The 25,551-nt window shown below is 32.2% G+C and overlaps 1 long non-coding RNA gene across 4 annotated transcripts in view; it reads right to left on the bottom strand.

Annotated features, from left to right (window-relative positions):
* The window catches only part of LOC107520790, a 147,213-nt gene that overhangs the window by 101,911 nt on the left and 19,751 nt on the right, over positions 1 to 25,551 (bottom strand). For all 4 annotated transcript variants that reach the window (XR_004952398.1, XR_004952399.1, XR_001599407.2 and 1 more), the window contains exons 3-6: positions 22,184 to 22,305; positions 21,062 to 21,164; positions 20,103 to 20,198; positions 17,988 to 18,061 (exon numbers count right to left, since the gene is read on the bottom strand). This is a non-coding gene — a long non-coding RNA (uncharacterized LOC107520790). The remainder of the gene's footprint in view (positions 1 to 17,987; positions 18,062 to 20,102; positions 20,199 to 21,061; positions 21,165 to 22,183; positions 22,306 to 25,551) is intronic.

Raw genomic sequence — 25,551 nt, 5'->3', positions numbered from 1 at the left:
CAGAAATCAGAGTTGAAAAATACAATAATTTAATAGAAGAGTTCAACAGTAGACTAGATGATGTAAAAGACAGAATCAGTGAACTGAAGACAGGGAAATGGAATTCACACGATGATAGGAGCAAAGGGGGAAAAAGACTGAAAAAAAAGTGAAGATAGCTTAAGGGACTTACGGGATCCATCAAGCCAACCCAATCAATAACCTAACTTTACACCTTAAGGAACTAGAAAAATAAAAAAACAAATTAAATCCAAAGTTACTAGAAAAAAAGTAAATAACAAAGATCAGAGCAAAAATAAATGATACAGAGAATTATAAGACAACAGAAAAGATAAGTGAAGCCAAGAGCTGGTTTTCGAAAAGAAACACAAAACAGATAAAACTTTAGCTAGACTTATGAAGAAGAAAGAGCACTTGATCAAATAAAATTAGAAATGAAAGAGGAAACACAAATACAAAGAATCCTAAAAGACTACTTTAAAGAATTATATGCCAACAATTTGGACAATCTAGAAGAAATGGATAAATTCCTAGAAACATACAACTTACCAAGACTGAATCATGAGGAAATAGAAAATCCAAAGAGACGTATTACTAGCAAGGAGATTAAATCAGTAATTGAAAACTTCCCAACAAACAAAAATCCAAAACCAGGTGGCATCTCTGTTGAATTATACCAACATTTAAAGAAGAATTAATACCAATCTTATTCAAAATCTTTCAAAAAATAGAACATCATTACCCAGATACCAAAACCAGACTAGAACACTATAAGAAAAGAAAATTACTGCCCAATATCCCTGATGAACATTGATGCAAATGTCTTCACCAAAATATTAGCAAACAAAATTTGACAATATATCGGAAGGATTATATACCATGATCAATTGGGATTTATTCCAGAGATGCAAGGCTAATTTGACATCCACAAATAAATCAATGTATACATAACAATAACAAACAAAGGCAAAAAATCATATGATCATCTTAATAAATGCAGAAAACGCATCTAAAAAATTCAACATCCAATCATGATATAAATTCTCAAAACTGGGTATATAGGGTACATATCTCAACACAATAAGGGCTATATATGATGAGTCACACCTAATATCATACTCAAGGTAAAAAGTGAAACCTTTTCTCTAAGATCAGGAACAAAACAAGGATGCCCACTCTTACCACTTTACTGGAAGTCTTAGCCTTAGGAAAGAACAAATAAAAGGCATTCAAATTAAAAAGAAAGAAGTAAAACTGTCTTTTTACAAATGACATATTATATGTAAAAAACCTTAAAGATTCTACCAAAAAACTATTAGAACGAATCAAAAAATTCAGTAAAGTTGCAGGAGACAAAATTAATATGCAAAAATCAGTTGCATTTCTGTACACTAAGAACAAACCTTCGGAAAGAGAAATTAAGAAATTAATCCAATTTAAAATTACGTAAAAAATAATAACTCGAAATAAATTTAATCGAGGAGATGAAATATCTATACATTGAAAACCATAGGACATTAAAGAATACACAAATAAATGGAGAGATACTGTGTGTGCATAGATTGGAAGAATTACTACTAGTAGAATGTCCATACTACCCAAAGCAATCTATAGATTCAATGTGATCCTTATAAAAATTCCAATGGTATTTTTCACAAAAATAGGAAACACAATCCTAAAATTTGTATGGAACTACAGAAAGCCCTGGATAGCCAATGTAATCTTGAGAAAGAAGAACAAAACTGGAGGTATCATGCTCCCTAATTTCAGACTAGATTACAAAGCTATAGTAATCAAAATAGTATGGTATTGGCATAAAGAGAGACACACAGACCAAAGAAACAGAATAGAGAGCCCATAAATAAATCCATACAGATACAATCAATTAATTTACAACAAAGAAGCCAAGAATGTAAAATGAGAAAGGATAGTCTCTTCAGTAAATGGTGCTGGAAAAACTGGAGAGCCATATGCAAAGAAGGAAACTTGACCCCTTACACTATAATAAAAATCACCTTAAAATGGATTAAAGATTTGAATGTAATACCTGAAACTGTAAAACTTCTGGAAGAAAACAGAGGGGGTAATATTCTTAACATCAGTCTTGGCAATGATTTTTTGGATTTGACACCAAAAGCAAAGGCACAAAAAGCAACAATAAACAAGTAGGACTACATCAAAATAAACACTTCTGCTCAGCAAAGGAAACCATCAACAAAATGGAAAAGCAACCTATAGAATGAGAAAATATATTTGCAAATAATACATTGTTTTTTATTAAAAATTATTTGGATGACAATAAAATCAAATAAGATTCAAGTGTACAATTCAACAGTATGTCATATATATATTGCATTGTATGCTCACCACCCAAAGTCAAATTTCCTTCTGTCACCAAATATTTGACCCCTTTTACCCCTATTTACCTCCTCCCTCCCCCTTTCCCTCTGGTAACCACTAATCCATAGTCCAGGTCCACGGGTCTCTATTCATCTTGTTCATTTGTTGCTTTCAGTTTTATATCACATATATGAGTAAAACTGTATGATTCTTAACTTTTCTATTTTGCTTATTATGATTATCTAAGATCCATCTACGTTGTTGCAAATGACAGTATTTCATCTTTTCTGATGGCTGAGTAATATTCCATTGTGTGTGTGTATATGTATAAGTGTATGTATGTGTGTGTACAAACGCACGCGCGCACACACACACACACACACACACACACACACACCACTTCTAACATATACAATCATCTATCATAGGACAATTCAGTTGCTTCCATGTCCTGGCTACCATGAATAATGCTGCTCTATGAATACCAGAGTGCAGATATCTTTGCAGGTTTTTTGGGGTAAATACCAAAAAGAGAGATTGCTGGATCATATGGTAATTCAACTCTTAGTTTTTTGAGGAAAGTACATACTGTTTTCCCCAGTAGTTGTACCAATTTTCATTCTCACCAGCAGTGTATGAGGATTCCTTTTTGCCCACAACCTCTTCAACACTTGTCACTACTTGTCCTGTTGATGGTGTGAGACGGTATCTCATTGTAGTTTTGGCAAATCATACATCTGATAAGGGGTTAATATCTAAAATACATAAAGATCTACATGAAACAGAAAAACAAACAATCCAATCAAAAAATGGACAGAGAAACTGATTAGACATTTTTCTAAAGACATACAAATGGCCAACAGGTACATGAAAAGGTGATCAATATCATTAATCATCAGGGATATGCAAATCAAAACCGCGATGAGCTATCACTTCACACCTGTTAGCATAGCTATCATCAAAATGACATGAAATAACAAATTTGGGGCAGGATGTGGAAGAAAGAAGAACCTTATGCACTGTTAATAGAAATGTGAATTGGCACATGGAAAACAGTATGGAAGGTCCTCAAGAAATTAAAAATGGTATTACCATATTAGCAATCCTACTTCTGGATATATATCCAAAGGAAATGAAAACAGCATATCAGAGAGATATCTGCACTCCCATGTTCTTTGTAGTATTGTTCATATTCGCCAAGATATGGGAGCAACCTAATATCTGTACTTTTAATTTAAATCAGAGGGCCTGCCTGATTCAGAGGTTTTTAAATGGCTATTTTATTCTCAGCTCTTAAGTAGAGATTTCTGTGCTAAAAATGTAAACTCTGGTTCCACCAGGAGAGGGATCAGTTGCCCCTCTCCTTTAGGCCTTAGGTCTTGTTGGTCTCATCAGCCTACTCTTTGTCTCTCATTCAAGACAGCAGCAGCAGGACCAAAGGTAATGACTTCAATAGCAGTAAGAATGGCAAAAGGAAACTAGCACAGAAGGGTATACAACACTAACTACCCTGTTAAAATTGCAATTCACTGAGAAAAATGACAGAAATACCAAATTTGGTAGCAAGTTAGAGTTTTTCAGTCCTAGAAACCATATTTGATCAGATATAATTTGGAGCTGGGAGAAAAACCTTAAAGACTGAATTCTAGCCTTCATTTTATATATAAGAAAATAGATTCAGAGAGGCTCAGTGATTATCCAAGGTTAATTAAGTTTAATTTTAAAGAGCTGTAAACATTTTTCAAGCTTTTCTTTAACAACTTTTGCATGGGAAAAAGAAGTGAAGATCTGCCCAAACTTTTTAAATGAATCCTTTTAAAAGTTGCCATTTTCTAATTTGTCCAATGCAGTCCGGCTAGAAGTCAATAAATAAAAGAAAATGAAATTATTATTCTGTTTAATGAAAACAAACAGAGAAGAGAAGCCTGTTTGTTGACATAAATAATGCCTCATACTTGTAGCAGTGTTCTTGATATCAAGAAATTCAAGGAAAGGAAAATAATGGAAAATGACTTTCTAAATTTCGAGGAAATATTTTTCTTTTAGAGTTTCTGAAGAAAGTAGATAAAGACAAGACAACCTGTGAATTGAGATATTCTCAGAAAATTGTTTGAAAGACAAATGGGTTTGTTTCATTGCCATGCAAGGAAAATAAATCAGACTTTATGAAATATGCTTGAAAGTCCCATCCTTTCCACACCTATCTTCATTAGTACAATAAAATATAAAAGTGAAGGTATCACTGGTTATGATGAAAACTGTATGCTTTTGTTTCCACTAAGACTTACACTAAATTTCTTAGGAAATGTTTTATTTTTCCATTTATCTAAACGATTTCTTTTAACTGCTACCATCCCAAAGTAGCAATTAAAAGAAATCATTTAGATAAATGGACCATAGCTCATACCTTGTGTTTGAGAATGTGTTTTGCCATCTTTTCACTCTCCTTTGCCCCACTTTTTTACCATAAATTCCAGTGTCCCTCATCTTTATTAACAAATTATTTCCAATCCAAAGATAAAAATATAAAAACTGACCAAGCTTTTTGATAGAAGTTGTAACTCTGTAGTAGTGAAAAAAAAAAAGAGAAAGCAAAGTAGTAACACAAATATGATAGCAAGGAACTGAATAAGCCTTTTCAAGCCAAGCTTTAATGCCAAAGAAGGTATATCTAACATTCACCTTGTTTTTTCTATTCTTGGAATGAATTCCTACTCTGAGCAAGAATAACAATGACGATAAATCTAAATGGAGACAAGAAATTTTGAGGAAGCCTATTTATACCTTTTTCTTCACAACATACAGTAAATCTTAACACTCAATAGCATAACATATAATAGTAGAAGAGCTCATTAATTAAAGTATCTCACTAGACTATTTAAAGACTTCCACAGCCTCTGGTGGTTTAAGTGAAACATATTTACTGCCTCTTAGAAAATCCTACAATTGCCCTGAGTTTTTCTGTCAATATTTTTAACCTTCTTTGTTATTTTTATATACTAACCCTTCTTCTAAAATGTACTTTGCAATAAATTTGCAAGTATTTATCATAGTAAATTCAATTCATAAACCTCTGTCCCTAAAAGAAAAATCATTCCAAATTTATTTTACGTTCAACGGAAATCTGTTTGGTTGCTTCATTTATATACTTAATTTTATAAAATTCTTTGCATTTTTATAAATTTCCGACAGCAGGACACAAGACAGACAAAGTGAGAGAAAGTGAGGGAGTAGATTTGGTAATAGAATCCTGCCTGAGCCAATTCTCACTAGTCTTTTGGCAAAAGGCCTGTGTATGAACTTTTTCCAAGACCTCAGTCTGAAAGGCAGCCAAAGACTCCACAAAAGAACATAACCAAAATGGCTTATTACCTTTCACCTTTGACCTTTTACCCAGTTACCTCATACTTTGTGAACTTGAAATCTTGTGAGAGAATGTTTAGCCATCCTGTTTACAAACAGTCTATTTATTGCACACGAACAGCTTAGCAGGACATATCCAGGTCACCTGACCTTGGGTTGTCACAGAAACCATGAGCCTCAGACTCCTCTTGTAATTAAGCTAAAACTGCAATATTTTGACTGGTTGAAATTACTTTTATGTTGTACACTTCACCAAAGTATTAACACACAAAACATGAAAGCAATCATATTTGAATTATAAGTGGAATAAGACATGATTTCCAAGGAAGAGAGAAAAAGCACAAATTTTTAACCTTATTACAATTAATCTCAACTACTACACTACCCTAGACCTTGCTAAATTCGTCAGTTCACAATAAAAATCACACAATCTTTTAATTATTCATGTGTTTTCAAAACTCCAGTTTTTCTTTTAGTCAGACTTAACCTTACATTAGCCATTTACCTGAAGAAATTACTTTATTAAATTTGTAATCTCCAGAATGTTTGAACTAATCCTTCGAGGCTGCTGCTTTGATCATTTTAGTGACTTTTTTGAAAGAGATTATGTAACTAATTAATTCCCACAAATTATTAGTGAGTATAAGTATAGCCAGATTTCTTTTTTTAAATGAAAATTGATTTTAAGAATAAATAAATTAACAAAAAATCACATTTCAAAGAGTCTTTTATTATACAATGGGTTTATTTTCAGGAGTTACTTTTTTATTTCCTTACTGTTCTCAAAATATAATTACAATTGCCAAAATAAAATATAATTATATGTAGACAACTTATTAGAAGTATCTGTTATCTGTAATAAGTACAATGTCAATGAATTTTCTTACCTAAATAAAACTGTATCATTGTATGTATCTATGTAGTCACCACTAAAGAAAAATTAATTGCATTGATACTTTGAAACAGTGAAGTTGATTTGATAATTTATCACTTGATAAATAGTAATATGGTTTTTAATTTAGGAAAAGAGCTTCCTTTCTTTAAAGATGATCATGATGATTATGATGATGATACGTAACATTTATTGAATGAGCTAAACACTGTTAGAATTACTATACATGAATTGTCTGACTTAATCTTCACAACAACTCTATGAAATAGATACCATTATCATTCTTGTTTTGTAGAAGAGTAAAGTGAGCCTAAAGAGGTTAGGTCACACCTCTAGTTAAGAGGAAGATTTGGAATTTGAACTGAAATCCTGTGACAACTTTACTGCTTCTTAAACCTTGGATGGCCCTTAGAAAATAACTTACCAAACATACAAGTAAAATAACATTATTATTTATAATTATAATACTCGTATACCACTTTATACTTTATAAAGCACTTTCACAAATATCTCATTTGAGTCTCATAATAATCCTGTGAGGTAATATCATCATTCATATTTTACAAATAAAGAAGCTAAAGAAAGGTTAACTGATTTTTCCAAGGTCACCTGGCTAATAAATTAATAGAGTGAGAATGTCAATTCCAGGTCTTTTAATACCATATGTTTTTCATACTATAATGAGTCTCCTTATTTCACACTAATATCTTTTTTAAGATGGAATATTATTCACTCAATAACAAGTAAAATAATTTCCAATAAGATTAATATAAGTAATAGGAAAGTAAAGTCTTCTCAATTTAACATTAAAAGAAAGCAATTATAATGAAGCATTTTAGTGAAAATAAATCCATTTCCATATTCTAAAATCATGTAATTCCTGTGAGATTTTTATTTTTCTTATTTAGTATCCATTGACATATTCTTAATCCAAGCAATAAGGAAAAAAGAGGTAAGAGATGCTTATATCAAAAGATACTCCCACGGCCCTGCCAGGAATAGAGGATTACCTAAGTTAGGACCAGATTGGTATAAAAGCTATACCAAGAGTTTGACTTAGAACTCTACTGGCCCACCTCCCATAAACACTAATATAGGCTTTACCACTGCGTGGATTATCAACAAGGTTAGGATAAGCATATTATATGGAAAATCATTTCCCAAAAGGAACTCTCTTAACTCGTGGTTCTCTATTTGTCCCAAAGCCAACAACTATTTCAGAAATTACAGGTTTTAAAACAGGTACTTATAAAAGTAGGAAGCAGTATCTTTTCCAAATGACTTAATATGACATCTGTACAGCAAGAAGTACATTAAGGAAAGTTAGTCCATGTGTTACTGGAGCAAGAGGTTTGAAAAGGCCCTCCTTCAACCGACCAAAAAACCTATTAGAGAGAAATTGAAGAAATAGGCCTTACCTTTGCTCATTTATGATAGAGACTCTCTTTTTGGCTATGTCTGCAACATAGCTATAGCCAAAATTTTTTTTCCAAAGTAAAGAAAAATATAAAAGAGAAAGAAAAAAAGAAAAAAATTAAAGTAATATGAAAAGAAATATATAAGAAAAAAATTAAATACTTGTTCTTTTAAAAAAATAAATACAAAATAACAATTTTAAAGGGAAATTAAAATGGAGGTCCTTAGAGAAAAAGTTCCTTTTATGATTAATGAAGAGGAGAAATTTAAACAATCAGCATACAACATGACAACATGAAACTTTGAAGCATTGTTAATAAGCTGGTATAAATCTGGAAAAAAAAGACAAAGAAAGAGGAAAATAAAGCAACTTATTTACAGGCAGGCCAGTGTCATAGGATCCTAAGACCCATATGGATTAGCATATGGTAAGTTTTTTTGGCAAGCCTACCATGTGCAACCAAAAAACAGATCAGTTAGTCCCTCGAATATGCCTCATGACCATAAATGTGCTCTGGACTTCCAAATAACTTACTAAATTTCTATGTGATAAGTTTATTTTGAATGTTTTAAAATCATCACTAGTATTATTTCAAAAAGTATATATTATAGTTGTCATTGATTTTATACACACACACACACGTGTATGTATGTAAAACTGTTGTTTTGGGGACTGTTGGTAAACATGCCATAAAAAAGAAAATGAGGAGTCATCGACATTGGCTATTCTCTTTGACCAAGGCAGAATATGCTTGATGAGTATGGGTTATCTGTTTAAAAAAGAACAAAAAAGGTTAGTGCTAAGGCCTGTTCTTCATAAAGATGTTTCTGGATTCCATTTCTTTTTATTCCAAGGGCTGTAGCCCACTCTGCAGATACGCTTGCAAAGCCCATCATTCTTTGCAGTTCTAATGCTTTGCCAAATAGGCTCAAGGGGCTGTCCTCATGGAATCCTATCTGACTGCCAGCATCCACTTACCATTCTGACATTTCAGCACTGAAAATTGCTTTGAAATCTTCAGTGTTTCCTCTATAATGCAAAAAGAAGTAGTTTTAATATGATTTCTGACACAACTCAAAAGTGACCTTTCATGGTTTTAGTAAAATTGTGCTAAAATCTAAAGAACATGTCCTAGAAATGTGCATGCAGAGATAAAGAATTTTTCCTTTTAAAACACTCTCAAGTAGTCATTTTTTGCCCAATGGAATATATAATAAAATGGTTGTGATACAATTGAAATTGAGAGATTCGAGGGGGGAGGGGAGAGAGAGGAGGAAAGCATGGGAACACCACTAAAGGAAGATAGTCATTCTATTCTACTGTACATATAAGTACATGAGTGTTTGTGATGACATACATATGGCTGGCTGGTTTAATAGGAGAAAATGGGTCTCTCACTTTACCAATTTAGAAAAAAAAATGCTTCAAATCACTTTCCAACATTAGTGCTCACTTGATTTTTCCCACTTCAGGTTTCCCCAACTCCCTGTAAGGTTTCACCAATGCCCCCACCCTCCATTTTCAGGCTCTGTTCCTACCCTTGTATCTGAGTCATTTTAACCTAGGTAAGAGCTTAGTACATTTATCATTTAGTCATAACCACCTCGAGGTGGAGGAGCACAGGAGGTCAGGATGCAAAGGCAGACCAATTGATTTCCATGAGCCTCACTCTTCCCACGTGATAAACAGGACTATAACAACCCAAGTTTTGCTCCTCCCAAGTGATAAACAGGACTATCACAGCCAAGTTTCTGAGGCTTCCCTTGTCGTATGTACCCCAGTCACAAAGAATGAGTTCTCACCAAGCTTTCTGTTCCTAGGAAAGGCATGTTAAGTCATGTCTTTCAACCTCCCTCAGCATAAATCACAACACTAATCCTACGAGCTACAGTTTTAAGTTTGGTAGCTGTGCTTCCTCCCTTAAAGACATCAGTCAACTGCTTCCTACATGCCTGCTCCCTTAAATTGGAATTGCCAAATCAGTTTCTTATTGCTATGCTTGGTACAACTGTGGGACCTTTCTACTTTATCCTGAATTCCATGAACAAGAGTGTTTCTTCAAAGTACAATTTGAGATAACTGAATATTTGAACATCACACCATAGTCCCTCAGAACTTCTTCATTCCTATGATATTAGGACAGCAATCCTAGCACATGTCCTGCCCTAGAAATAAAATCTAGTGTCAGCCCCAGCCTCTCCATCCTATGTTAGCAATCTGGCCAGAGTATCTCACCAACAAGCAGGGCCAGGACTAAGATAAGAAGAGCTAGGCACTCACCTTAAGTGCAAATTTAAGAGGGTGCCAAAAAACTCAGGAATAAAGATAAATAAGATTTTAACACAACATTTTAAACAATCAAAATTACTGAAAAATAATCTAGGATGAATTAAATATCCAAATTTTAAATAAAATACAGAGTTAACATTACTAATTTTTCTTTTTGCCTCAGGTACCAAATAGGCGTACCTTGTTTTATTGCACCTCACTTTATTGCACGGCGCAGATGTTGAATTTCTTTACAATGTGAAAGCAAGACCCTTTAACCAGCAAAAAGATTATGACTCACTTTACTGTGATACTCGCTTTATTATGGTGGTCTGGAACCAAACCCACAATATCTCCAAGGTATGCCTGTATAGCACAACACTGTTAGTTATTCTGTCTTTATTTAAATTTTTGACATTCTGTTCATTGTGGATTTTGTGCCTAAAGCAAGTGCATTGCTCACCTTACCCTAGTTACAACCCTGACAAGTGCAGTCATGTGCCACAAAGTGATGTTTAGGTCAACAATAGCCCACATGTGAGATGGTGGTCCCACAAGATTATAATGGAGCTGAAAAATTCCTATTGCCTAGTGACATCATATTCGTCCTACTGTTGTGGCACAATCCATTATTCACATGTTTATGGTGATGCTGGCATAAACAAACACATTGCATTGCCAGTCATATAAAAGCATAATGCATATAATCACAGTAGTAGGCTATACCATCCAGCTTTGTGTAAGTATAACTATATGGTATTCACACAACAGTAAAATCGCCTAACGATGCATTTCTCAGAACATATCCCTGTCATTAAGTATCACTTCATTGTGCTAGTATAAAAAATATTATATGAAAAAATGTGATCTGAATAGTAATATTCATAAATAAAAACTGATTTAGGAAATGTTCTGTAGTTGTAATATAAAACTTGATATAAATTAGTATGAAATAAAATTTGTGAAAATGTGTGACATTTTATACAAACTTCCAAATTTTAAATTATAAACTATCTTCTTGAACTTCTATTTACAGTAATGAAAGGCTAAGTTATTTAGACATTGGCATTATCAGCATTTGGGGCTAGATAATTCTATATTGTGGGAGACTGTCATATGCACTGTAGAATGTTTAGAAGCATCACTGGTTTCTACTGACTAGATGCCAGTAGCTCCCCTAACCCCAACTGTAAAAGACAAAAAAAAAAATGTCTCCACACATTGCCAAACATGCCTTGGGGGAACAAAATCATCCCAGCTGAGAAGCACTACTTAAAACCATCCCTCCTACTAAAAACTAAAAATAAAGAATGTTTTAAAAATGCAATCACTTTAAATCACTGAACTGACATAATGGGGAACCATTGGGCCAAATTCTGGTTGAAATATCAAACCCAATGCTATCTCTCTAGTAAGCAGAACATCAATCACCTAAGCCAGTTTTGCTTTGAGGACATTTGTTAGCTGGCAAATTTAAGCTTCAATTTTAAAATATCAAAGGTATAAAAACCTCATGTAAGGTGAGATGTCTAATAGAAAAACCTCTCCATATTAAGTTGAACCTCAAAGACAATATCTAGAATGATATCTCTCTCCCTATTCCCAATCTCATTCCTAGGGCTTCAGGGAAGGTTGTTTTGGCACTAAAAGCTACAGAGGGAAAAAAGAAAAGTAAAAGAGTGAGAACCTCTTTTGTTAGATGGAAAAGCATGAAATTGGACCCCTATCTTATACCACTCATAAAAATTAACTCTAAATGGATTAAAAGTTTATGAAACCATTAAAATCCCAATCTTTTATTATTAAAAGTCTTTGGCCCTTATGGGAATTTGCTGACCAGGTTGTCATTAACCTGGGTAGACTAGGGAACCTCAATCTGCGAGTTTGGTTGAATGTTCCTAAATTCTTTGTCAAAAGCAAATGCAAATCCTCCCTATAGGAAGTTAACTTTATTCTAAGCCTCCAGAACTTTCCAAATAACTTTGTAACATCAATGAGAAAGATAACCAAGCATGCAGGGAAACAAAAAACCACTAGCAAAAGCCTGCGTGTATGAAAGACAACTGAGAGAGACCCATTAGGACTTCAAATATTAGACCTATCAGACACAAATTATAAAACTATGCTTACTACATTTTTTTTAAATGGTGTGCTTAAAAATACCTGGTCTATGAAAATACAAAAATTGAAAAAGCAGATTTGAAAAAGAATCAGATGGAATTTCTAGAAATGAAAAATATGATTGAAACTTAAAACTCAATATTTGCAAATTATATGTCTACTAAGGGACAATATCCAAAAGATATAAATAATACAATTCAATAGAGGTAAAACAAATAACCTGATTAAAAAATGGGCAAAGAATCTGAATATACATTTTTCCTAAGAAGACATACAAATGGCAAATGGATATATATATATATATATATATATAATCATCAGGAAAATGCAAATCAAAAACCATAAGATCTATCACACCTGTTTGGAAGACTATTATCAAAAAGATGAGAAATAACAAGTGTTGATGAGGGTGTGGAAAAAAGGGGCCTCTCACACACTGTTGGTTGAAATATAAATTGATACAGCTATTATGGAAAAAAGTATGGCGGTTCTCAAAGAAATTAAGAATAGGGCTACCACAAACCTAGCAATCCTGCCTATGTATATATCCAAAGAAAATAATAAAATCTTTATCTCAAAAAGATATCTGCACTCCTAAGCTGATTGAAGTATTATTCAAAACTAGCCAAGATATGGAAACAATCTAAGTGTCCATCAATGGATGAATGGATAAAGAACATGTATATGTATGTGTGCTTACAATGGAATATTATTCAGCCATTAAAAAGAAGGAAATTCGGTCATTTACAACAATATGGATGAACCTGGAGGACATTATGCTAAATGAAATAAGTAAAAGAGAGAAAGACAAATACTGTATGATCTCACTTACATATAGAATCTAAAAATTCAAACTTACAGAACCAGAGAGTAGAACAGTGATTGCCAGGGGTGGGGGTGGGGAAAATGGGGACATGTTGGTCATAGAGTACAAACTTTTAGTTATAAGATAAATATGCTCTGAGGACCTAATGTACAACACTAAAGTTAATAATACTATATTGTATACTTGAAATTTGATGAGAGTGTATCTTAAGTGTTATCACAAAAAAAAGGTAACTATGTGAAGTAATAGATACATTAATTAACTTAATTGTGGTAATCATTTCATAATGTATTCGTATATTAAATCATCATGTTATACACCTTAAAAAGTAAATTTTAAAAATTATGATTTGCAATTAAGAAGTTATTGATACATACTGTACATATTGTGTATATAGAGCCACACAATCTGACATTAGTGAAGCAAATATTCATAACTGAAATAAAGGCCAAAAATGAGTGGTCATTTTATTCACATGCTACAGGCTAAATGTCTGTGTCCCCCAAACGTTTATATGTTGAAGTCCTAATCCCAATTCAATGGCATTTAAGGTAGGGCCTTTGCGAGGAAACTAGGTTTTGAGGATGAAGCCCTCATGAATGGTATTAATGCCCTAATAAGAAAAGATATAAAAAATACAATCTCTCTCGCCAACATGTGATCATATGGCAAGATGATGGCCATTTCCTAAACAGGAATAGGGCCCTCACAAGATAATGAATCTGCTAATACCTTGATCTTGGACTCCCCAGCCTTCAGAACTGTGAGAAACAAATGTCTATTGTTTAAGCCACCCAGTTTATGGTATTGTGTTATAACAGTCTGAATTGACTCAGAAATCTTGCAAAGCAACAACTAATTACTTATGGGACCTAAGACAAAAATATACAAGTATATGAAATTTTGCTAAGCTTTCTTACAGATAGACATGTAAAAGACTGTGTGTCAAGCAATGTAACTGAGAAAATGTTTGCCAAATTCTTTGGATAAAAGCCAAATTTCTAAGCAACCAAGATCAGTATGACCAATTCACACATCACATAATACTATTATTAAGACATATTAGTATTTTTTTATCTTTTAGTAGTACATAAATAGTGTATTTTACCAAATTAACAGTATTATAGATTCAATAAAAAATAATATTTGAAGACATCAACAAAATTTCCAGGACCAATACAAGGTACCCACTCACATATTCAAGAAGTCAAAAAAATTCCCAAGCAGTATAAATTAAAGGAAATTTATACTTAAACACATTATGAAACTGTTTAAAACCAAAAAGAGAGAGAAAGACCTTAAAGGCAACTGAGGGAGAGGGAGAGAAAGATTACCTTTAAAAGAAGGTCAGATGTCAAGTCCATTGTGTGGAAATTTCAATATCGTTAAGACGACAATTCTCCCCAGATTGATTTATCTATTCAATACAATCTCTACCAGAATTTCAACAGCCCTTTTAGCGGAAATGAACAAGATAATTCTAAAATTTATATAGAATTGCAAAAGATCTGAATAGCCAAAACAATTTTGAAAAAGAACAAAACTGGACAACTTATACTTCTCAATTTCAAAACTTAATATAAAGCAACTTCAGTAGTTATCAATACAATGTGGTACTGGTACAAGACAGACGTATAGATCACTAGAACAGAATTGGGAGTACAGAATTAATCTTTATATTCATGATCAACTGATTTTCAACAAAAGTGCAAAAGAAATTCATTGAGGTATAAAGAATAGCCTGTTTAATGAGTGGTACTAAGAAAAGTGAATATCCATATGCCAAAAGATGAAGTTAGACATTTATCTCACACTATACACAAAAAGTAACATAAAATAGATCACAAACATAAATATTAGAGCTAAAACAATTAAACTTTTAAAAGAAAACACAGGTGATTATCTTCAAGACCTTGTATCAGGCAAAAATTTCTTAAATACGATGCCAAAAACATGGTTCATTTAAATTTTTTTTGATAAATAGACCTCGATAAAATTCAAATCTTTTGCACTTTAAAAGACTGATGTTATCTCATAATTGCTGTCCTAATGCTAAATTATTCAAGGGAAACAATCCGGTTGTATATCACAAAATGGCGACAATCTAGTAATCTATTTTACTTAACATAAACAAATAATCAAAATAATTCAATATTTCTGTGACCACAAAAAATATATTTTTTCTCCTCCTTTCCACCCAGTCTTCCATTCCCAAGTCTTATGGCCAGGTTGCACCAACAAAAGCCCATTTTACTATATATTGCTTACTTCGATATACCTAAAGAAGTATAATAATGCTTCTAGATTCTAAATGTATAGCTATGTCACAGAGGTAAAAAGGCAGCATGTTATGGCACCAGTTTAGTTTATGATCATATCACAAAATCTATAAAAGTTATAAAAAAAATTTAAAGATTTTTTTAAATTAATAAACTGATCCTTTTTCCATTTCTAATTTTTTAAGTCCAATTCTACCAAGATAGTTTATATTGTTAAAAAACATCTTTGGAGAATTAATGTTTTGGAAATACTTTTTACATGAATATAATAATTGATTATATATATATTAATAACTGCCTATTTAGGAATAAAATTTTAATTCCATCAATGATGTTTAATAGCAATTTTAACTACCAGGCACATAATTGATGGTGTAGGGAATTAAAAATTAAATTTCAAGGTAGCTAAAGCATAAATGCAACAACTTTAGATAATTTTAAAGAGAATAAAACAGTAAAATAAAAAGCTTATAATTCTGTTTATAAAATTATGTGTAATCATGCATTACTATTCTATATTTTATGTAAATTAGTGTAGTAGAACATTACTCAAAAAATTTTTTGAAAAACATGTTTAAAGACAATGAAATAGCAATAAAACAACTTTTAGTTATAAATAAATCTTATTCATTAAATAAAATAATGTTAAAAGGTACTGTAACTCTTAGATACTAATTACTCTGCTTTTACATAGCAGGAAAGTATGGCAGTACAATTCTGTGATCCTATATATGCAAAGCTTACTTTAACTTTGATGATTTCGCCTTCATTAGAAACACAGAATTACTCTATTATATGCAATTTCATTATTAGTAAAAGGATCTCATAATAACTTTGTTAAACAATTGGTTTCCTACATTCCCATGCCTGTGAATTTCCAATGCAAGAATCTCACTTTGCTAAAGTAATGACTGAATTTTGTTCAAGATTCTCCAATTTTTAATATTTCACATTAAAGAGCAAGCACCTACTTTATTTTCAGTTGCTTGGGTGGATGGGATTAAAGAAAATGTAGTTGTACTATAGCCATTTTCTGCCACTCAAGTGCCAGTGTAGCTATGCATGAAGAATTCTTATTAAGTCAAAAGAAAACAGAAATCATTTGAAAGTAGAATTGACCCCCTGGATTCAGTTTTATGAATGAAAAGATTGAAGATTCAGGTCACTATGGACCCTTTTCCTACTCAAAAAGATACTCTTTCTAATAATCATTAAATTGCTCCACATTTTTAAGTTTGCAACTTTGTGGCCTTATTTGGTATTGAAAACTATATTCCCTTCAAAATAAAAATGTTAAATATGTACAATTCTACCATAATATATTTTTTAAATACCATGAAAGTAATGTAATTGTTTCTGGAACCTAGGCTCAGGCAACTGCTCAAGGAGCCTATAGAACCGATATCAGTAGGAGTTTTATGCCTACAAAAACATTCTAAAGATTTTTTTTTTAATCTGAAAAATAACGTCATTACTGTGAATTTCACCCTGGGATACAAAGGCAGAAATTACATTGCGTTGTTAAAATATTAGCAGCCACATTTTATTTTTTGAAAAGGCAATTTAGTTTTCCTAAAATAAAGAGTTGATTATAACTCTTATTACTGTTACAAGAATTTGATATATCATAAAGTGTAAGAGTTACAGCATGTGCCAACTATCAACCAGGAAAAATGAACCTGATTCATAATTCACTTTGAGGATGTCTAGTTAGTCAATCAAGTGATTTGTAATCATGAAGGCTGCCAGAAATTGAATGAATAATGAGCCACGGTAAAATCCCTGGATTTTTTTAGTATTCTTATTTCATTATGTGACTTTTATTGCCATTTTTGATAGCTATTTCTCAGCAGCACAAATTAAATCACATATTTACTTAGAAATTTTTGACTATTAAGTAGGCTAAAGGATATACAAGTTGAATGACCGGTATTTAATGCCTTCCTACAAAATAAGTCTTAGTGTTTATAGCTTGCACCAAGAAAATGTCATTCCTTCCAACCACTTGCCTCATTTTATTTATTTAGTGAATACACTATTTCAGTATAGCTCATTATAAGTCAGTATATTTTCTTAAGCTGTTTCTATATAACATTGTAAAATAAATAAAACCATTTAACAGAATCTAGTTGATATCAGAAGCCTTAAGCTTCCTTTTAGTATCTTCATTGTATAGCATTTCTTCAGTAAAAATTATAAGCTGATGGTCAAAGAACATTTGACTTCTAACTAATATAATCTTATTAAATTATAAATAGAAAAAATATAGGCCAACTTTAAGTTTGTCATGTTCCTAAAGGGGTAATATAATAAATGAGTGTTTTTCAAAATGTAAACTACTAAGCTATCTAAGACTTTGTCATTCTAATAACATTGGCCATTATCAGCATTTTAATCAGAAGTGTATAACGTAAGAATTACATAGGTTTAAAGCAAATGGAACTTTAAATGTGATAACAAATAGGCTCAGTTTTTACTCACTTTTCATAAATTTCAAGCAGAAGGGTTCTTTTCCACTTTAGACTGATTATAACACCAGAACACATGTGGACCTCCTTAAGGAAAGTAATAGAGTTCTTAAGTCAAGATTATCACTCATTACTGAAATATAATACTTATGAAAAAATTCAACTATCTAAACTTAATGGGTAAATTTCCAATAATAAATAAAATAAAATTCTAGACATACACTCTAAGAAGCAAGTATGATTATGGTGAGATCTTAGGAAAGATGCTATCTTCCAAACTGACTCTTCCCTGAAAAGTACACCCTACCTTGGAATTCGTTTTATCACTGTTATCACACCAACTGTGAGGATCATCTTTTCTTTCCTATAGTGATTAACTATTCATTCATTCATTCAACAAATGTTTATTAAGAATCTACTCTATGCTAGGTATTATGCTACAAACTGGAGATACGAAAATTAATTAGACACACAGCTTTTGTATTTCCCCTTTAAAAATCTATAGTCTAGTTACAAAGAGGCATATAAATAAATAAGCTCAGTAAAATATAGGTTCTAGAATAGACCTAAATACTGAAAAGTTTCAATGACAGGTCAGTAGTCAGGAAAGTCTTCAAAGAGATAACAAAGTTGAGTCTTGAATGAAAAGTTGCTATTTACCAGGGAGCAAAGAGGAAAGATCATAATAGTAAGAAGGATAATATTAATGAAGACAAAAGTGCCAAATAACTAATCATGTAAGGTGACTACAAGCTATTCAGTTTAACTAAGGTCAGCATTTAAGGAGTATGTATATATGATGCTGGGTGATAAGGAGGGCTGCCAGAGGTAAGCTTGAAGCAGTATGCAATGGCTCAATAATAAAAGACCTGTTATTAAAGAGAACATAATCTATATTTTACAAAAAACATAAACTACTGAAGAATTTTAAGTATAAAAATCACAGGATCATAGGTTTCCATAAGGTCAATTTATACATTTGGCCTTCCTCAGCAATGGTCAAACAAATATTTCACATTTCATTATGTATCTGTTAGAGAACCAATATCAACATTTTAAACTACCCGTTTTATATTAATATATAAATAATTTCCCAGAACAAGAGTCTCACCCTCAAGCAAACTTGTGAATTAAACAATTCTACTACCTAAAAAGTGGGGCGGACACTAAAGAGACACCAAATTTTCCAAGGTAGCATCATCAAGATTCTTAAATTCATACATGTGATATGTTCATTTGCATACACACACAACATTAAGTATGCATAATCTACTAAAGACCGTCAAAAGTTATACCCACATAAAGTCACAAAAGCAAATGGTTTTAGCCAGTCACATTTTGGTATACCTAAGTCAGTAGTACAAAATCATTGTGAACTAACCAGACTATGCTTCAAAAGTGAAGCAGCTCTGTCTCAAGTTGCACACATAAAAGCTTCACGCAAACTTAACAAAGCAGTTCTGTAATGAAGGTTTGAGTAGAAGCTCTGAGGTCAGATAGTCCAGGGTTGAAATCCTGGATCAGTTACTAACATTATGCAAATTATTAAACTCTTTGAGTCTTAGTTTCCTTTTCTATAAACCTGGGATAATTATTCCTACCCCATATAACTGTTGTGAAGATATAATGAGATATTGAAAGCACTTAAGGATAGAGCTGAGACAATATTAATTATTCAATAAGTAGTATTTTATTATTATAACTATAATGGAAATTACTTGTCATGATAAACTCAAGTTAACAGACTAAATAATTTTGTTAAACTTACATTATAATATTAAAGAAATGTCCAAAGTCTAGTCTAATCAAAAATGTTTAAGGTAGTCCTCATGTGAAAATTAATAATAACAATGATGATAATAACAATAATAAGTCACCTAAAAATAATATATTCAAAGAACAAAATTTTGAAAAATGCATCGTTACTCTCAATAATTACTTATAGCACATGGGGAGAGTCCAATCTTACTATAGAACTACTCAGAGCCTTTTTGAGGAAAATAAAATTTTACAATAAAACTTTTCTCCAAATATAGTGCCATGTTATTCCTTTTTTTATTTCATGGCCTCTTACAAAAACATATAGCACAGATGGTAAAGCTGGTTATAATCATGTAATGGTATGTACCTGTAGAATAAGGATCCTCTCCTCGCAGTTGGGCCTTTCATTTGATTTCAGTGTGCATCAATTCTACAAGTATGTGACCTTGGGATTTGCTTATTCCTTGAAAGAAAAAAAGTAAAGACATAATAACAATAACAGTAACAAAAAAGGCAGAATACTAGAAAAGCAAGACTATAAAAGAAAATTTACTTTGACAACCAGACAACAGAGATAACTCAAGTGAAAACAACTGAAGAGGACCAAAGAAACATTACTAACTGTATCAAGTTATTTATATATACTTGCATATATGTACACTCATCCACACTCATATATGCACATACTTCATGGTTAAATAAGATTGGGTCAAGTCACAAATGTAATTAGTACAGTAAAATGAAGTTATGATTATTAAATATGCATTAAATGATATTGACCTGAACTATAAATTACTAAGTACATTACTAACTCTTACAATATTAAATGTATATAGTCGCCCATTATCGCTGAGACAGCAAGCATTAACAATGGCTACCAGTTGAAAGACCAAATAATCTATTTGAAAATGGAAGAGAATCATTACATTGACACTGTAGTTACTCTGAAACTTCCTGAAAGCAGTACTATATTTTAAAGTATAGAACATGTGATTCTGTTTTAGCCAATATTCATTCAAATAAAAGTCATTTGAATTATAAGTTAGCTAGTGTGTGTTATATATAAATAAATACAGAGGTGAGAGAGAAGCTAATCAAACTACTTTTAGGTGTATGTATTAATAAACACCAAATTATGACTTTCATTCCTTTTTGCTGTTAGTTTTGATTTCTATGTGATCCTTTAGACTCAAGCGATAAAGCACTATGGTTCAACATCCCAAAAATGTTTCATAAAACAAAGTTTAAACCGAACTGTTTGATAATACTGAAAACATAAAATAATACTAGCATCATCTTTCTTTTGTGAAGATGACACTGACTCACTGTCAATAGAGATGAGCTTCAAGTTGTTTTTCCACAGTGGTGATGGACTTGCTGATCTAGCCAACTCTCTTGCCAAAATTCCCTGATGAACAACTGCTTATATCTGCAAGATGAGTGTTACTAGTGGTCACAGAAAATAACTAAATTAAACAATCAATATAGAAATGAAATCTATGCCTTGGTCCCAAATCATTATGTTCTGATGAACTAAAGATAAAGTCACAGAAATATATAAATACTGTATAATACTTAAATACAAAATTGTACATGTGTTTATTCACACACATTCATTGTATTCTACATATAGTGACCTAAAAATGAAAATAATCAGAGCCTGACCTCTATCCCTAAATAAAAAATGTTCTCAGCTATCTTAACTAAAACAAAAATTGCTTCTGACATATAAAATCAGAAGTGTATAATGAAAATGTTCAAAACATGAAAGCATGCCAACTTTATATCCCTCATCACCAGTAGCAATAACTGAGGAAATTACAAAATATTTTTGTTAATGTTAGCAATAGTCTCAATAGCATTCAATGTAGTATGACTACAGGCAAAATTACTTTGACATTTCCCAGAATTCTGAAAAATAGTTCTACTTTTTATAAAAAAAAAAAATAAAAATATTTTCATTACTAGCTAGTGTTCATTCATGTTATACAGACAGAGGTTTTGAAATTAAATATTCCTGATATAGTTTTATCAGCTGCCAGTTGAATATCCATAAGATTTGAGGAGCTGGTTAAACCTTACTTGAAGACATAGTTTTTAAGTATAAGTAAAATTACTGTTATGTGCTTCTTTATTTTTTAAGGGAATAAGAAATTAGATTAATAACTTAAAAATTAGTAAGAAGCAGTTAATGACTAGACACAATTCAAACAAAATCACCATGCTAAGTACCTATGATGTGAAAGGCACTCACTACTGGGGGGTTCTGTGAACAGGTATAAAGATAACAAGGCATAGTATACAATCTCGAAGAAATCACAATATTGACATTATTGAAACATTCCACTTTCAGTTCTATATAATTGCTTGCAATAACAAACAGCTAATTCCTAGCCCAGATTCTCTGCTAATACAGAAAGAATGAGGTGGAAAAACTTGACATCATACCAGATCATGGTAGCTACCACAGGGATGAGACCTGGGGACTCCTCTTACAAGTGAAGATAAGGAAATTTCAATAGAAATGTTGAGAACATCTGCTACAATCTGTAATTTAGGTCCACTGCCACCTGTAAACAAATTAACTTTGTTAATTTTAAGCCACTATACAAATATTTGTAGTCACAATTCCATTTTAATGGGTCATTCTCTTTAACAATTCTTGATTACATTCCTTACCATCATCCCATATCAACTCACCAAAATAGAGAGTCCTTCTCTGGGCTGCAAACTCCTAAAGTTCCTTTTCATTTTAGTTTCTCATTTCTACAATGCCCAGCCAAGCACCTTACAAATTATAAATGCTTGATAAATGTTTGATAAATTGAACTTAACTAGTCATCTTACTCCCTCACCTGTTACCCCCAAAATTATCGTTTATTTTAGCTACAACCACCACTCCTTCAGGATAGTATTTCATGAAAAGACAAGATTACTTATTCATTCAGCAAATGTTTTGCTCGAGCACCTACTAGGTACCCTGTTAAGTGCCATAAAAAGCTAGCATAAAAATACTACTGGCATAAAAAACACATGATTCCTGCCCTTAAATAACTCAGTCTAGTAAAAAAGAAAAAGATGGAAATTAGATACCACAATACCCTGTAATCAATTTATAACAAGTTCTGTAGAAAGTGCTACAGATACTAAAAGGAAGGAAAAATTGGCTTAGAATAAAGGCTTTAGAAATGAACATCATGTGAGATGAGTACTAAAGAATAAATAGCTGCTGGACAGAGGGACAAATACAGAAAGAACATTCCTAGCAGAGGGAAAAGGTAAAAATGTATAGAGGTACAAAAGGGTACATGATATTCTGAGAACTTCAAGAAAATTTTGGAAAATTTTGAAAAGGCATGAGAAAGATCACAGAGATGCCTTATTATGCTAAAAAGCTGGACCTCTGTCATGACTAAAGGGGGTAAGCCAGGAAAATGATGTGACCATTGAAAAGACCTTGACAGTAGTGAGCAAGATGGAAGGAAGGACAAGACTGAAAGCAAAGAACCAAATCACATGAAACAAAGCTGGGTTGACCTAATGGTTTATGTACTTATCGTGACCTGATTCATTACCGATGACTATTAAGTCTATTACCTAACAGGTCTCAAATTCAGATACATATTTAGAGAATGCTGCAGACTCATCTATTTTAGAAACTGTTTATATGCTATAATCTCAATGAAAAAGCATACAGGAATTACATACAAATGACATCAAGATGCCAAAATATTAATAGTGACTAGCTCTGGGTAGTGAGGCTACAGGTCATACTTTTCTTCTTGTTAGTGATATATTTCAAACTTTCTACATGATAAAATTAAAAATAAATCCTAGAGCAATTCCTTGAAATTTAGCTAAAATGGGTATTAACCCTAACGAGCCAGAGCCAGGATTCCTTGACAACATAATCGGCTCCAATGTCTCCTTTTACCACCACAGCCAACTATACATAAAATTCTCATTCTTACATCAGGACCTTAAATCATGCTCTTTCTGCTTCTGTAACATCCTCTTGTCCTGAATGCTTACCTATATCCTAACTTCATCATACCACCAACTAGACTGATTTTGTATATACAATACCAAGAACTCATTATATGCCCCACACATTGTGACATCCAATTACATCTTGCATTGAAAGCCTTCCTGAATACTTCTCCAGGTTGTTCTTCCTACAATTTTTATAAGAATATTAGTGCAACTACTTCAAAGGAACGTGTATATCCATATATTCGTTGCAGCATTATTCATAATGGTCAAGATATGAAGGTTACCTGGGTGTCCATCAATGAATGAATGGACAAAGAGGCAGTACAATTTTTATACACCACTGAACTTTCAGAAAGAAAAATTAATAAAACAATCCCATTTAAAATTGTGTCAAAAACTATAAAACATCTGGGATTCAAATTAACCAAGGAGGTAGAAAACCTGTCATTGAAAAAAGAAATTGAAGAAGATATAAATAAACAGAAGCATATACCATGTTCATGGGTAGAAAGAATCAACATTGTTAAAATGGCCATACTACCCAAAGCAATCTATAGATTCAATACAATCTCTATCAAAATATCAAAGGCATTTTTCAGAGAGCTATAACAAATAATCCAAAATGTATATGGAACCATAAAAAATAGCCATGGCAATCTTGAGAAAGAACAAAGTTGGGGGTATCACACTATCTGATATCAAATTATACTAGAGGCCTACAGTAATCAAAACAGCATGGCACTGGCATAAAAAAAAGATACATTGATCAATGGAACAGAATAGAGAGCCCAGAAATAAATTCATGCCTATCGTTCACTTAATATACAACGAAGAAGGTAAGAATATACAATGGGGTAAAGACAGTCTCTTCAATAAATGGTGTTGGTAAAATTGGACAGATACATGCAAAAAAAAAAAAAAGAAGCTGGATCATCTTCTAACACCGTATACAAGAATAGACTCAAAATGGATTAAAGACTTAAATATAAGACCTGAGACCATAAAACTTCTAGAAGAAAACATAGTCAGTAAACTCTCTGATATTACTAACAGGAATTTCTTTTCAGATATATCTCCTTGAGCAAGGGAAACAAAAGAAAAAATAAACAAATAGAACTACATCAAACTAAAAAGGTTTTGTACTGAAGAGGAAACCATCACAAAACAAATAGACAACCGACTAGAAGAAGATATTCACTAACGATATATCTGATAAGGGGTTAATATTCAAAATAACTCGACAACAAAAAAAAATAAACAATCCAATTAAAAAATGGGCAGAAGACCTAAAAAGATACTTCTCCAAAGAGGATATACAGATGGTTAACAGACATATGAAAAGATGCTCAAGGTTGCTAATCATCAGAGAAATGCAAATTAAAACCACAATGAGATATCTTCTCACACCTGTCCAAATGGCTATCATCAATAAATCAAAAAACAAGAGTTGGCGAGGTTTCAGAGAAAAGGGAACCCGCATACATTGTTGGTGGGATTGCAAATTGGTACAGCCACTATGGAAAACAGTCTGGAAGTTTCTCGAAAAATTAAAAATGGATATACCTTTTGACCCACTTCTGGGTATTTATTCAAAAAATAATAATAATAATTCGTAAAGATCTATGCAACTCTGATATTAATGGCAGCACAATTTATAATAGCCAAAATATGGAAGCAACCTAAATACCCATCAACAGACGATTGGATAAAGAAATTATAGTTCATATATACAATGGAATATTACTCAGCCATTAAAAAAATTGAAATCCTACCATTTGCAGCAGAATGGATGGACCTAGAGGTTATTATGCTGAGTGAAATAA

The sequence above is a fragment of the Rousettus aegyptiacus genome, unplaced genomic scaffold (genome assembly GCF_014176215.1).
Source record: "Rousettus aegyptiacus isolate mRouAeg1 unplaced genomic scaffold, mRouAeg1.p scaffold_m13_p_8, whole genome shotgun sequence".
In the NCBI taxonomy this organism is placed as follows: domain Eukaryota; kingdom Metazoa; phylum Chordata; class Mammalia; order Chiroptera; family Pteropodidae; genus Rousettus; species Rousettus aegyptiacus.
Note: the sequence above shows the minus strand (reverse complement) of the source record. Positions and strands in the feature narration are given on the sequence as shown.